Below are 12135 nucleotides of genomic sequence, written 5' to 3'. Positions count from 1 at the left end.
GAATTTTCCAAGCTGTTTAAAGGCACAGTCAACTTCGTGAAGGTAAACTTCTGACCGACTGAAATTGTGATAGTGAAATAATCTGTCTAAAAAAATTGTTGGAAAAATGACTTTGTCATGCACAAAGTAGATATCCTAACCGACTTGCCAAAACTATATAGTTAACAAGAAATGTGTGGAGTGGTTGAAACACTTAGGTTGGAGTCATTAACTTGTTTATGTAAACTTCTGACTTCAACTGTATAAATGCAGAGAATATTTCTACTTTGGGGAATCTCTTAGAAAATGGGTTAAAGTTATGTATAGTAACCCTAGGTGTAAAATAGTAAATAATGGCTACATCTCAAAGTTTTAAACTATCTAGAGGAGTAAAACACAAGGTCGTCCACTATCGGCACGTCTATTTATTATTGCCATTAGAAGCTAAGGTGTCATTGTACGCTGATGAGTCATGTTTTCTTTTAAAACTACTATCTCTCCACTGCCTCATGACGATCTAGATTCTTTTGCTATCTTTTCTCGATTAAAACCAAATTATGATAATTGTACTATATTACTGGATTATTGGATCACTAATTTTACATTACTGTGTAGTTTACCAATTAAATGGTCTGACGGAGATGTGGACTTACTCGGTATACAAATCCCAAAAGAAAGAAATTATCTCAAATACATTTTTATAGAAAGTTAGCAAAAATAGTTAGATATTTTCCTTTCCATGATAGCAAGATCTTATCTATTTATAGAAAAATCACCCTGATTAACTCTTTAGTCATATCACAGTTGACCTATTTCCTTATGGTTTTGCCTACACCTAGTGACCTGCTTTTTAAATTATATGAACAAAAAATATTCAATTTTATTTGGAATGGCAAGCCAGACAAATTAAAAAGGGCCTATTTATATTATGAATTCGTAGGGGAGAAATGACTAAATATTAAAGCATTAGACCTCTCACTAAAGGCATCAGTCAAACAAAAGTTATACTTAAATCCAAACTGGTTCTCTAGTAAATTGGTAGGAATGTCTCATCCTATGTTCAAGAATGGCCTTTTCCCCTTTATTCAGATTACACCTGCTCGCTTTCGGTTGTTTGAAAAGGAAATAATCTCATTTTTATTTTTTTACAAGCCTTAGAAAGTTGGTTGCAATTTCAGTTTAATCCACCTGAAAAGACAGAACAAATAATACAACAAATATTGTGGTTAAACGCTAATATACTTATTGATTAAAAAAATACATATTTTCAAAGAATTGTTTAAGTGTTGGTATAATTTTAGTGAATGATATAACTATGACTGGTGGAGTTATGTCATACATGCAGCTAACACAGACATATGGAAATGTCTGTTCTAACCAAAATTACAACCAACTAATTGCAGCATTACCGCAAAAATGGAAGAGGCAGGTAGAAGGGGAAACAAGTTACTAACTTTTATTGTCAGCCCTGCATTAAAGACCATAAATGGTTAAAGAAAAGTGTGGTGAATAAAAACATACCAATTTCATGTATGGACCAAAAAACTGACAGCTGTGTCATATAAGTTACAAAATAGTTGAAGAGATTTTCGATGTACCCATTCCATGGCACATGGTTTATGATTTGATACGCAAAACAACGCCGCATTCAAAACTTGCACATTTGTGGCCTGCTGGAGGTCATTTTGCAGGGCTCTGGCAGTGCTCCTCCTGCTCCTCCTTGCACAAAGGCGGAGGTAGCGGTCCTGCTGCTGGGTTGTTTCCCTCCTACGGCCTCCTCCACGTCTCCTGATGTACTGGCCTGTCTCCTGGTAGTGCCTCCATGCTCTGGACACTACGCTGACAGACACAGCAAACCTTCTTGCCACAGCTCGCATTGATGTGTCATCCTGGATGAGCTGCACTACCTGAGCCACTTGTGTGGGTTGTAGACTCAGTCTCATGCTACGAGTAGAGTGAAAGCACCGCCAGCATTCAAGTGACCAAAACATCAGCCAGGAAGCATAGGAACCTAGAAGTGGTCTGTGGTCACCACCTGCAGAACCACTCCTTTATTGGGGGTGTCTTGCCAATTGCCTATAATTTCCACCTGTTGTCTATTCCATTTGCACAACAGCATGTGAAATGTATTGTCAATCAGTGTTGCTTCCTAAGTGGACAGTTTTGATTTCACAGAAGTGTGATTGACTTGGGGTTACATTGTGTTGTTTAAGTGTTCCCTTTATTTTGTTGAGCAGTGTATATATATTATTAATTTTTTTTACCAAAAAAAGATTGGGGATTGGAAATGATGCAGACAATTACATTGATGGAAGCAACATTCTTTCCGCAATATTAAGCTGATCCACCCCTTAAAAAATAGCATTTTTTAAATGACAAGAAAATGATGAAAGGACAAAGACATGGTAGAAGCTCCATTCACTATTATGGAATCATCGCCTATTGTTACCTTCTGTAGTGCATCTGTCAGAATTCAGATCTACCAGGGGTGTCGAGGGCAGAGGATAGGCAGAAACTGTTTGGTTTGGAATGTAGCCCTTTGGGAGAAGAACAGGAGGAGATGTGAGGAACTCTCCCCAGAAATGGAACTAGGCCCTATGGGCCTCTGGCGCTGAGCACAGGTGTCAGTCCAAACTACTGCCCCTGTTTTTTGTGAATCTAAATCGCCTCTCCCATTAATCTCTCAATATACCTTACTATGCCATATGACCTCTGATATACTTGCATTTTGTGAATTATTCAATGAGTACATTAACATGAGTACATTCAACAAAAATACGGTTCTCTAGAACAGTTGCCAAAAGATTGACTCATTTAGGCTAACTTAATTTAGGGATGCTTAATCATGGCCTGTAGCCTATAATCTAATCGGTCAATTAGCATATTTACAGATCCTGGGCTTTTGGGATTCATTCCTCAATGTTTTTTTATGTTTTTGAGAGAGAGCTGATACATACACACACACACACAATGCTTTCATGATGTATTTGAGGAAGTGCCTCATGTTTGAGGGTTCCATCCGTAAGTGCGCTAACAGCCTGCTAGATAATTTGGTTTCACCAGAGAGGATCTAAACCTTACATTCCGCCACCCATGAGCCAAACAAACACGAAACACGGGTGGGTTGCATTGGTGCCATGGCTCAGATCACACAGTTGATGTCTTTTGTCTGGTCGATGATTGAGGTCAGTGTAGTTACCTAGAAGGAACACTAGATGAAGCTCTGGCTTTGTAGCTGTGTCCTATGTGTGAGGGTTGGTCCTCACTGAATAAGTCCCTAAAACCTCTCTTTCCTTCTTGCTTTCTCTCTAAACCTCTCACAGCTTACATCCTGTATTGCTGCTCCAGATAAGGAATAAATATTGAGAAAATATAGCGATATCAGTTTCCCTCTGATGTCTGATTTTAAAATTCCCTTCCCTGGGACATATAAAACACACACACATTAGAAAAGTGCAGGGGTTTTGGTGTCCAACTGTGATCCCATCAGCTTTCCTTCAGGAGCACAGGCAGCTGGGCAACCTCACTGTAGCGATGGAGAGAACGAGAGAGGAGAGGGAGTCTCACTGTACAGTCATTTCAGCAGTGCTCTCAAACATGGTTGTAAACGTGGTTGTAAATGTGAGCATGCAGACATGCGCAGCCAGACAGACAGACGCCACACAGAGTCACGTAGGTCAGTGTGCTAATGTGGTCTGGGTTCACTGACCTACTCACTAAGTTTAATGGAGATGTCCTTTTTCTAGGGATATTGGTGTTTGTGGTTACTGGGACTGTTTGTGCCTCAATCTGATGGGAGATGCAGCCTCAACTCCTCACCTCACATATAATATTACATTTACTCAATTTAATGCAATACATCCTCACACACACATAAAGAAGTGGACAATTGGTCTCCATGCAGCAAAAATACACACACACACACACAGAGGACCTGGGTTAGCTGACCTGCTGTCTCCCACCAGTACCACATGTGGAATGCTAAACTAATCCATCACAAATGGAAAGTGAAGAAGAAAGTCTGAGTAATCCACTTTCACCTTTGTCACAAGATTAGTGTCACATGAAGGCATGAGACTCCGTATCACTTCATCTTCTCCACAGCTACACAATACTGTTAGAGTTGTACAAGAGGTGGGAGGAGGGAAAGAGCAGGAGACACATTTTCTAACAACCTACATGATCTCTCTCTTTACCTGGTTACACACACATACATACTCTCACAGCGTGGGTTTGTGTGTGTGTTTCCCTTTGTACAAGTGGCCCACATGTGGGAACAACTATTAGCCTGCAGTTCATTTACTGGGAAGAAATCATTAGCAACCTTTTTTAGACAAAAAATAATGACCCTTTAAATACCTTTGAACAAAAGATGGGACTCTCTCATTATAGTGTCACTGGGGCTCTCAATGCAGCTGCTGGTTCCAGTGCTTTTAACACTGTGGTCATTCATTCAACACACACACGCTCACACACACTGCTCAGTACATATCCACCCACACATTAGATAACTAATAGCCTAGTTCTGTAAATAGCAGTATTAACTGTGTTATGGGGACCCAGTCTCATACAATGTGACCTCAGTTTACCCCCCTACCATACAGCCATTAACGAGTCGTTAAACCTCAATTAGAACAGGCGATCTGCTGTGTGTGTGTGTGTATTCTTTCATGGTGCAAAATGCAGACATTCTGCAGACAACATACTAAACACAGCATGTATGTGTTGAATGTGTGTAAGACACCCATATTTGGAAGGCCGCCACGCTGCTTCGATTAAGACCCAGAAACCTCTGCCTCAGGCATCCAGTGTACAGTAATGTGTGTGTTCATAAGTCCAGGCATCTGTATGACCTTTGATCATTTGGGTCCTTAGTATTGTATTGCTCCACTGTGAACCCTAATAAAGTATTCAATATGTGAGTTTCTGTATTTAGCCTTCCAGTAATGGCATGGCTCAGTGTTTGACAGGACAAAGGTCCACTACACACGACCCCAGGGATACTGTCAAATGATTACAGTGAAAAAGAAAAGCTTGGAGAAAGAGACAAGGGGATGCAAGGCTTTATTGAGTTAGAATAGACAGACAGCCAGAGGGCATATTCATTATTAGTGGGCCGACTGTTAACTCTTTGCCCTCTGTTTCTTATAGAACATTTTATAAAAAGTGTATCAAATTCAATAACCAAATTCAGCGTGTCCATCCATCTCTCGTGCGCTCCCCTCTTTTTCTCTTATTTCCCTACCCTCCCTTATCCCACTGCCCCTCAGTTTATCTCTGTTATCCGTGTATCAATGTGTAAGAATGAGGTCGAGAGTGGGCAGCAGACACTGTGGCCTTTCGCTGTCCTCCATATTAGGTTCCATAACTTCTCCAAGATGGCCGCCTGTCGCCCAGACACAGGCTGTATACAGTACTGTCAAAACAACACATTCAGCTATGTCTCTACTGCCAAAATAAAAGAGAGCAGAGAGGAGGGAAGAGGCATAACTCTGTAGTTTTATTTTATAGGTTAGGGCAGGAATGAAGATTCAATGCACAGAGATTGGTAATGCATGGGGGGGGCAAGAGGAGATGGTGGAAGAGAGGGTGTGTGAAGTTGGAGAAGAAGAGTCAGACCGCTGCACTGCTGCTTCCTAATGTCATTACTTATACATCTGGACTCACCAGAAACGCACTGTGTGAGTGTGTGAACACTTGCTAATATTTAGTTGCACCTCGTTTTGCCCTCAACAGCCTCATGTTGTCGGGCATGGACTCTTCAAGGTGTCGAAAGCATTCCACAGGGATGCTGGCCCATGTTGACTCCAATGCTTCCCACAGTTGTGTCAAGTTGGCTGGATGTCCTTTGGGTGGTGGACCATTCTTGATACACACAGGAAACTGTTGAGCGTGAAAAACCCAGTATAGTTGCAGTTCTTGACACGCTCACTGGTGCGCCTGGCACCTACTACCATACCCTGTTCAAAGACACTTTTAGATTTTGTCTTACCCATTCACCCTCTGAATGGCACGCATACACAATTCATGTTTCAATTGTCTCAAGGCTTAAAAATCATCCTTTAACCTGTCTTATCCCCTTCATCCTCACCAATTGAAGTGGATTTAACACATGACATCAATAAGGGATCATAGCTTTCACCTGGATTCACCTGCTCAGTCTGTCATGGAAAGAGCAGGTGTTCCTAATGGTTTGTCCACTCAGTGTATGTGTGGTGTAATGTTAATTATTTGGTGTTGCAGTTGGTTGGTTCATCTTAATGTTGTGTGTTAACTGAATTTATGCTAATTTAAAGTGTTCAACCCCAAAATATGACAAACACAGTCCTTCTCCTGTGAAACTTCAGTGGTTTTTAGCGGGGAGAAAATGTGGCTCATCTATGTGTTACAATGCAAATGTCAGCCATGATGGCTCCCTGTTCCCTCTTCTGCTCAGATGTAAAATAGCAGGAAGAGCAGATGACAAGCAAAGCCCCCTGATAGGCCTCTGTCCTAGTGCCTTCACTCGTCCCATCTTCTCATAAGTGCTGATGAAAGAAGGAGGGGACAGGGATAGTAGTCCACTTTGGAGTGTTAAGATGTAGCCATAGAAGGGTCAGTGTGTGGGGTCAGGGTCATGTTATCTGATTTGAAGATGTACTCGTTTTCTAGTAAGGGTGAAAGTTCAATATAATACACACACACACACTAGTAGTTTACCATGTGGACCTTGTCATGTGTTACGTATTGCACTGGAAGGAGGATGTGTCGTAATTACTTTTGGAGTGGTTTGGTTTGATACAGTCTGAGTGTTTGATACAGTCTGAGTGTTTGATACAGTCTGAGTGTTTGATACAGTCTGAGTGTTTGCCGCGTGAATCTGTTCCGCTGTTATCAACCATATCCAGGGAACAGATCGGCACATGCTGTTGTGGTGAAGTGGACTTTGAGAACACATACAAATGACAACACATGTCCTAATGTCCACCTCAACTACATAAAGAAAAGGTGACCACGGCGACGGCTGAATGACAGCTGAACACTAGCAGACGTCTCTCTGAATTTACAGATAAACCACACTCACTAGAACGTTCTTTCAGTGCCTTAAACCCCCCTGGCCTACGTTGTGTATGTGCATGTGTGTATGTCCCACAGTAGCCAGTGAACAACTTCATGAATTATCCATCCACATCCATTTGTTGTTCTAGAGAGTTCCTATTCCAACAGAAACACTAACACAGAAACCTGAATAATCTCATTGGTCATTTTCTTCTCATTGATCTTCAATGCATTCACTTTACGATGACTACTAAGTATTAACCGAAGAGTTCAGTGAATAGCGTGTGTGTGAGAATGAGTGTGTGAATGTAATGTACCCACATCAACTAAATACTCAACTCAGTAGAAGGAGAGATTAGAACTATAGATGAAATAGGGGTGTTTTAAATCAGAGGTGTGATGGGAAGTAAATGAGAAAGAGAGAAAGAAAGAAAGAAGGAAAAAAGGAGGGATTGGAAAAAGGGAAAAAGTGTATATATAGAGAGGATGGTGGTAGGGAGATAAGAGTGAGTCAGTCTGGAGATTGGAAATAGAGAGAAGGGGAGGTAATGGAGGGGGTAAGGAAGACTGATAGACACTCAGTCTCTTAACTTTGAATACAGAAGATTCCATTGATAGGATCACGAGGAGTTACTGGAGGATGGACAAACACACACACACTGTTTGGGAAACGCTCAGTACAGAGAAATGTATCGTTCCATATCTTCTGGTTAAGGTGTCCTATCCTCACACACAACAGCCATTCACACTCATTGCCTGGGAAACCCCCCAGGGTTTCTGCTTCAAGCTCCAAGCGTTTACAACTAACTAACCACCCTTACTGACTGGCGTTAGAACATGCAGGCTGTCCATCAATCTGGTCAACAGCTTTCTAAAGGACACTTAAAACATCTCTCTCTCTGTCACAGTGTTGTATTGTGTTGCAGTCAGCTGGATCCCAGTGCTAAAAGACTATCACAGCAGTCACACCACAGAGAGAGGCCTGAGGGGGACTACACACACAGACGTGCACGCATACACACGCGCACAAACACAGGTATTTATGAAAGCGAATAAAGATTGGGTCTGTTTCACAGTTACATATTAATTTGCGACTAAAGACTCCAGCACCTGCGGCAAAAGTTCCCTACAGACGCTCTCTTTTCTTCAGGGGTGAATTTTTCTGTGAGACAGAACAAAGGGAGGTTGTTCACGCCTCTCATTCGTCATATCCACATGATCCTCTTCTGCTATGATCTACCCCAGTGGTATTCAAACTTGTTCAGGATGCCACTTTTTCAGCCAGAATTTCTGGAGACCCCTTTTTTTTTACGAAGCATTTCTCACAAACCCACCCCATTTCTCATAAACCCAACCCGCCCCGCCCCGCCCCACCCCAAATCTAAAGACACAACCTTAAATCAGTCAATTAAAATGTTTACATAAACAAATAGCCTTCAATTCATTACATTTTCATATCTTTTCAAAATGAAAAGAAATCAATAAACACATTTACTCATAAAATGTAATTTTTTAAATGATCTTTTTCAAAAATGTTTGTATATTGTCCCATACAGTAATCTGTACTCTTCTTTTTTTTTAACCCCCCCTCCCCCCAAAAGTACATTTTTCTTTACATTTTGGCAACCCCACCCCGGCATTGAATACCACTGCTCTACCCTCTAACCATACCTAAACCCTGCCCCCTCTTAATCTAATGTATCTTTCTCTCTCTCCATTCTCACTCTCTCTCTCCATTCTCCAATGTCCCCATTCACCCACCCTCTCTCTCGAACTGCATGTGCGTCAACCCATCTCTTTGCATCATACTGTTGCATTTCATTTGAGAATGGTGAAATGCAGGTTGAAGTTTATCAAGAGTATAAAAAAGTACGTCCCCATGACCCCACCCCTCTCCCTATTGGTGCTTTTGAGGTGTACAATCCCTGAGATGGATTTACATTCAGTTTTGGGGCGTATTTGTGACAATCCAATGAGCACGGACTACCCTTTTCAGATGGGGTACTTTGTTAACAAGGTTCCTTCATCCCTATAGTAACAAATGAGGTTGTTTTAATAGCTACTGTATGTTTCTCTACGTGGCTATATTGACATGGACGAGAAAGATACAACGACCACATTTTATATTGTATAGACTTTATCTAACTTGTTAACACATTTTAATTTTAGATAGCAAGTTAGCCAGTTGAAATGAATTATATAAACAACAACCTAAGTATATGGCTAGCTAGAAAAACAGGCTAGTTAGCGTGTTATGTGTTAATAACAGACTATGCTACCCATAGTGCAATGCACCACCCAAGCAGTGGATGTTGATAGAATGCCTTGCATGACTACAAATCGAATCAAATCAAATTGATTTATATAGCCCTTCGTACATCAGCTGATATCTCAAAGTGCTGTACAGAAACCCAGCCTAAAACCACAAACAGCAAGCAATGCAGGTGTAAAAGCACGGTGGCTAGGAAAAACTCCCTAGAAAGGCCAAAACCTAGGAAGAAACCTAGAGAGGAACCAGGCTATGTGGGGTGGCCAGTCCTCTTCTGGCTGTGCCGGGTAGAGATTATAACAGAACATGGCCAAGATGTTCAAATGTTCATAAATGACCAGCATGGTCGAATAATAATAAGGCAGAACAGATGAAACTGGAGCAGCAGCACAGTCAGGTGGACTGGGGACAGCAAGGAGTCATCATGTCAGGTAGTCCTGGGGCACGGTCCTAGGGCTCAGGTCCTCCGAGAGAGAGAGAAAGAAAGAGAGAATTAGAGAGAGCATATGTGGGGTGGCCAGTCCTCTTCTGGCTGTGCCGGGTGGAGATTATAACAGAACATGACCAAGATGTTCAAATGTTCATAAATGACCAGCATGGTCGAATACACCGTTGTATTGCTAGCGGAAGTCTTTTTTTTTAAGTAGTTAGATGTAGACTCAATGAAATGACGTTGCCACGAGCAGCGCCACAGATATTGAGATGAGTGAGATGCAAGACTAACCTCTCTCACACAGTTACACACCGTATCGGCGTATGTGCACGGGTTCGCTTCACCCTGTATACAGCGTGGAAGCCAGGTCACCAAAACACAACAATGTCTATTCCCCCTCGGGAGACTGAAAAGATTTGGCATGGGTCCCCGGATCCTCAAAAAGTTCTACGGCTGCACCATCAAGAGAATCCGAACTGGTTTCATCACCGGTTGGTAAGGTAACTGCTCAGCATCCGACCGCAAGGCGCTACAGAGGGTAGTGTGTATGGCCCAGTACATCACTGGAGCCAAGCTTCCTGCCATCCAGGACTTCTATACCAGGCGGTGTCATGTTCAAAGACTCCAGCCACCCAAGTCATGGACTGTTCTCTTTGCTACCGCACTGCAAGCGATACTGGAGTGCCAAGTCTAGGTCCAAAAGGCTCCTTAACAGCTTCTACCCCCAAGCCATAAGACTGCTGAACAGTTCATCAAATGGCTACACAGACTATTTTATTGACCCCCTTTTGTACGCTGCTGCTACTCGCCGTTATCTATGCATAGTCACTTTACCCCTACCTACATATTACCTCAATTACCTAAACTAACCTGTACCCCCTCACATTGGCTTGGTACTGGTACTCCCTGTATATAGCCTCATTATTGTTGTTTTGTTGTGTTACTTTAGTTTATCTGTATTTTTATAGACTTGTTTTATTTTTCACTCTGCATTGTTGGTTAAGGGCTTGTAAGTAAGCATTTCACGGTAAGGTCTACACTTGTTGTATTCGGCGCATGTGACATTTGATTTGGTTTGTCATTTGTTCAAGGGTCATACATAACAGTTAGCTAGCTTCTCAGTTATGTAGCTTAGCTGGCTATCAGCTAGCTAGCTAACGTTAGCCATTATCAAGCTGGTGCACAAGATATGATCATGCCAGCATAGCTACGTAGCGTAGCCACGCATGTAGACACATCAAAACAATGTCATTTGTCACTATGGGGGGTGGCGGAACCTTGATAAAAAAGGGCCCCATGCTCATTGGGTTGTCACATATTCTCCTATTTCAGCCAGGTTGCTCAAGATCCACTGAAATTCCATGTCTGTCCAAATAAGCGGGACATTGGAAGATGACTTCAAAACCGGCCACTAAGGGCCATGGTGAGTGCTATTACCATCAAGTAGACAAGCTCGGCTCCAAGGGTCATGTGTTAAATCCCAGTGCTGGTCACTCTTTAAAAAAAAATACAAATGTTTAACCCTATCCCAAACATTAACCCTTACCTTAACCATTCGGAATGAATGCATTGACTTAACCTCAGAAATTGGACTTTTATTGACAAACGTCGGATTCTGCATTGAGACTGTGAGAGCTTGTTGCCTATTTCCTCAACATAACCTACAGTAACTCAGACTAATTTTTACCCTCTCCGCACCAAACGATATACAGGAAAACTGGAAGACAAAGGCGGGTGTTGAGTGAAATAAGTGATGCTTCTTCTGCTCCCTTTCAACAAGGGGCGTCAAGCTGTCCTGTATTGAGCCCTGTGTGTGTGCATGGCCTAGGGCTAGGTGGCTGGGGCACACCAGACTTTACTCAGCAGGATTGAGGACATGGCTTAGAGCTATTGGGGTTAAAGATCAGGCTCTCTGTTGGATGCCAAGGAGGGGTCCTAGTTGAGACTATATTAATATCCCTCGGATGAAGAATCATCACTTGTTCCAGACAACATGCTCACAACACTCTCCATTGTCCTAACGCAGAGGTATCAGTCATTTTGCCAACTGGGGCATTTCTTTAAAGGCAAAAATCAAGAGGGCTGCAAACGTTGACAACTTTACAAATAAACCAACGCTATACTTACATTCCCCTAGTATATTGCCTATGAATTCTCCAACTTCCAATCTGTTCTAATAAGGGGTGATAGAAAATAAGTAGAATGGTGAAGCCTGGGGAGGGTACGGGAGAAGAGGAACATGTCCCAAAAACACACCCTGTGCTGGGACTTACTAGAAGGTGTAGAGAGGTGAGAGAGAGCAGATCATGAGCTGGGGACTTATTTATAAACATTGTGTACCCACAAAATATGCCCCAAAACATGGGTGCGCCAGTTTCCACGCAAAAGTTGGAATTTATAAAAATGGAACTTGATG

Source organism: Oncorhynchus nerka, linkage group LG9b (assembly GCF_034236695.1).
Source record: "Oncorhynchus nerka isolate Pitt River linkage group LG9b, Oner_Uvic_2.0, whole genome shotgun sequence".
Classification (NCBI taxonomy): domain Eukaryota; kingdom Metazoa; phylum Chordata; class Actinopteri; order Salmoniformes; family Salmonidae; genus Oncorhynchus; species Oncorhynchus nerka.
Note: the sequence above shows the minus strand (reverse complement) of the source record.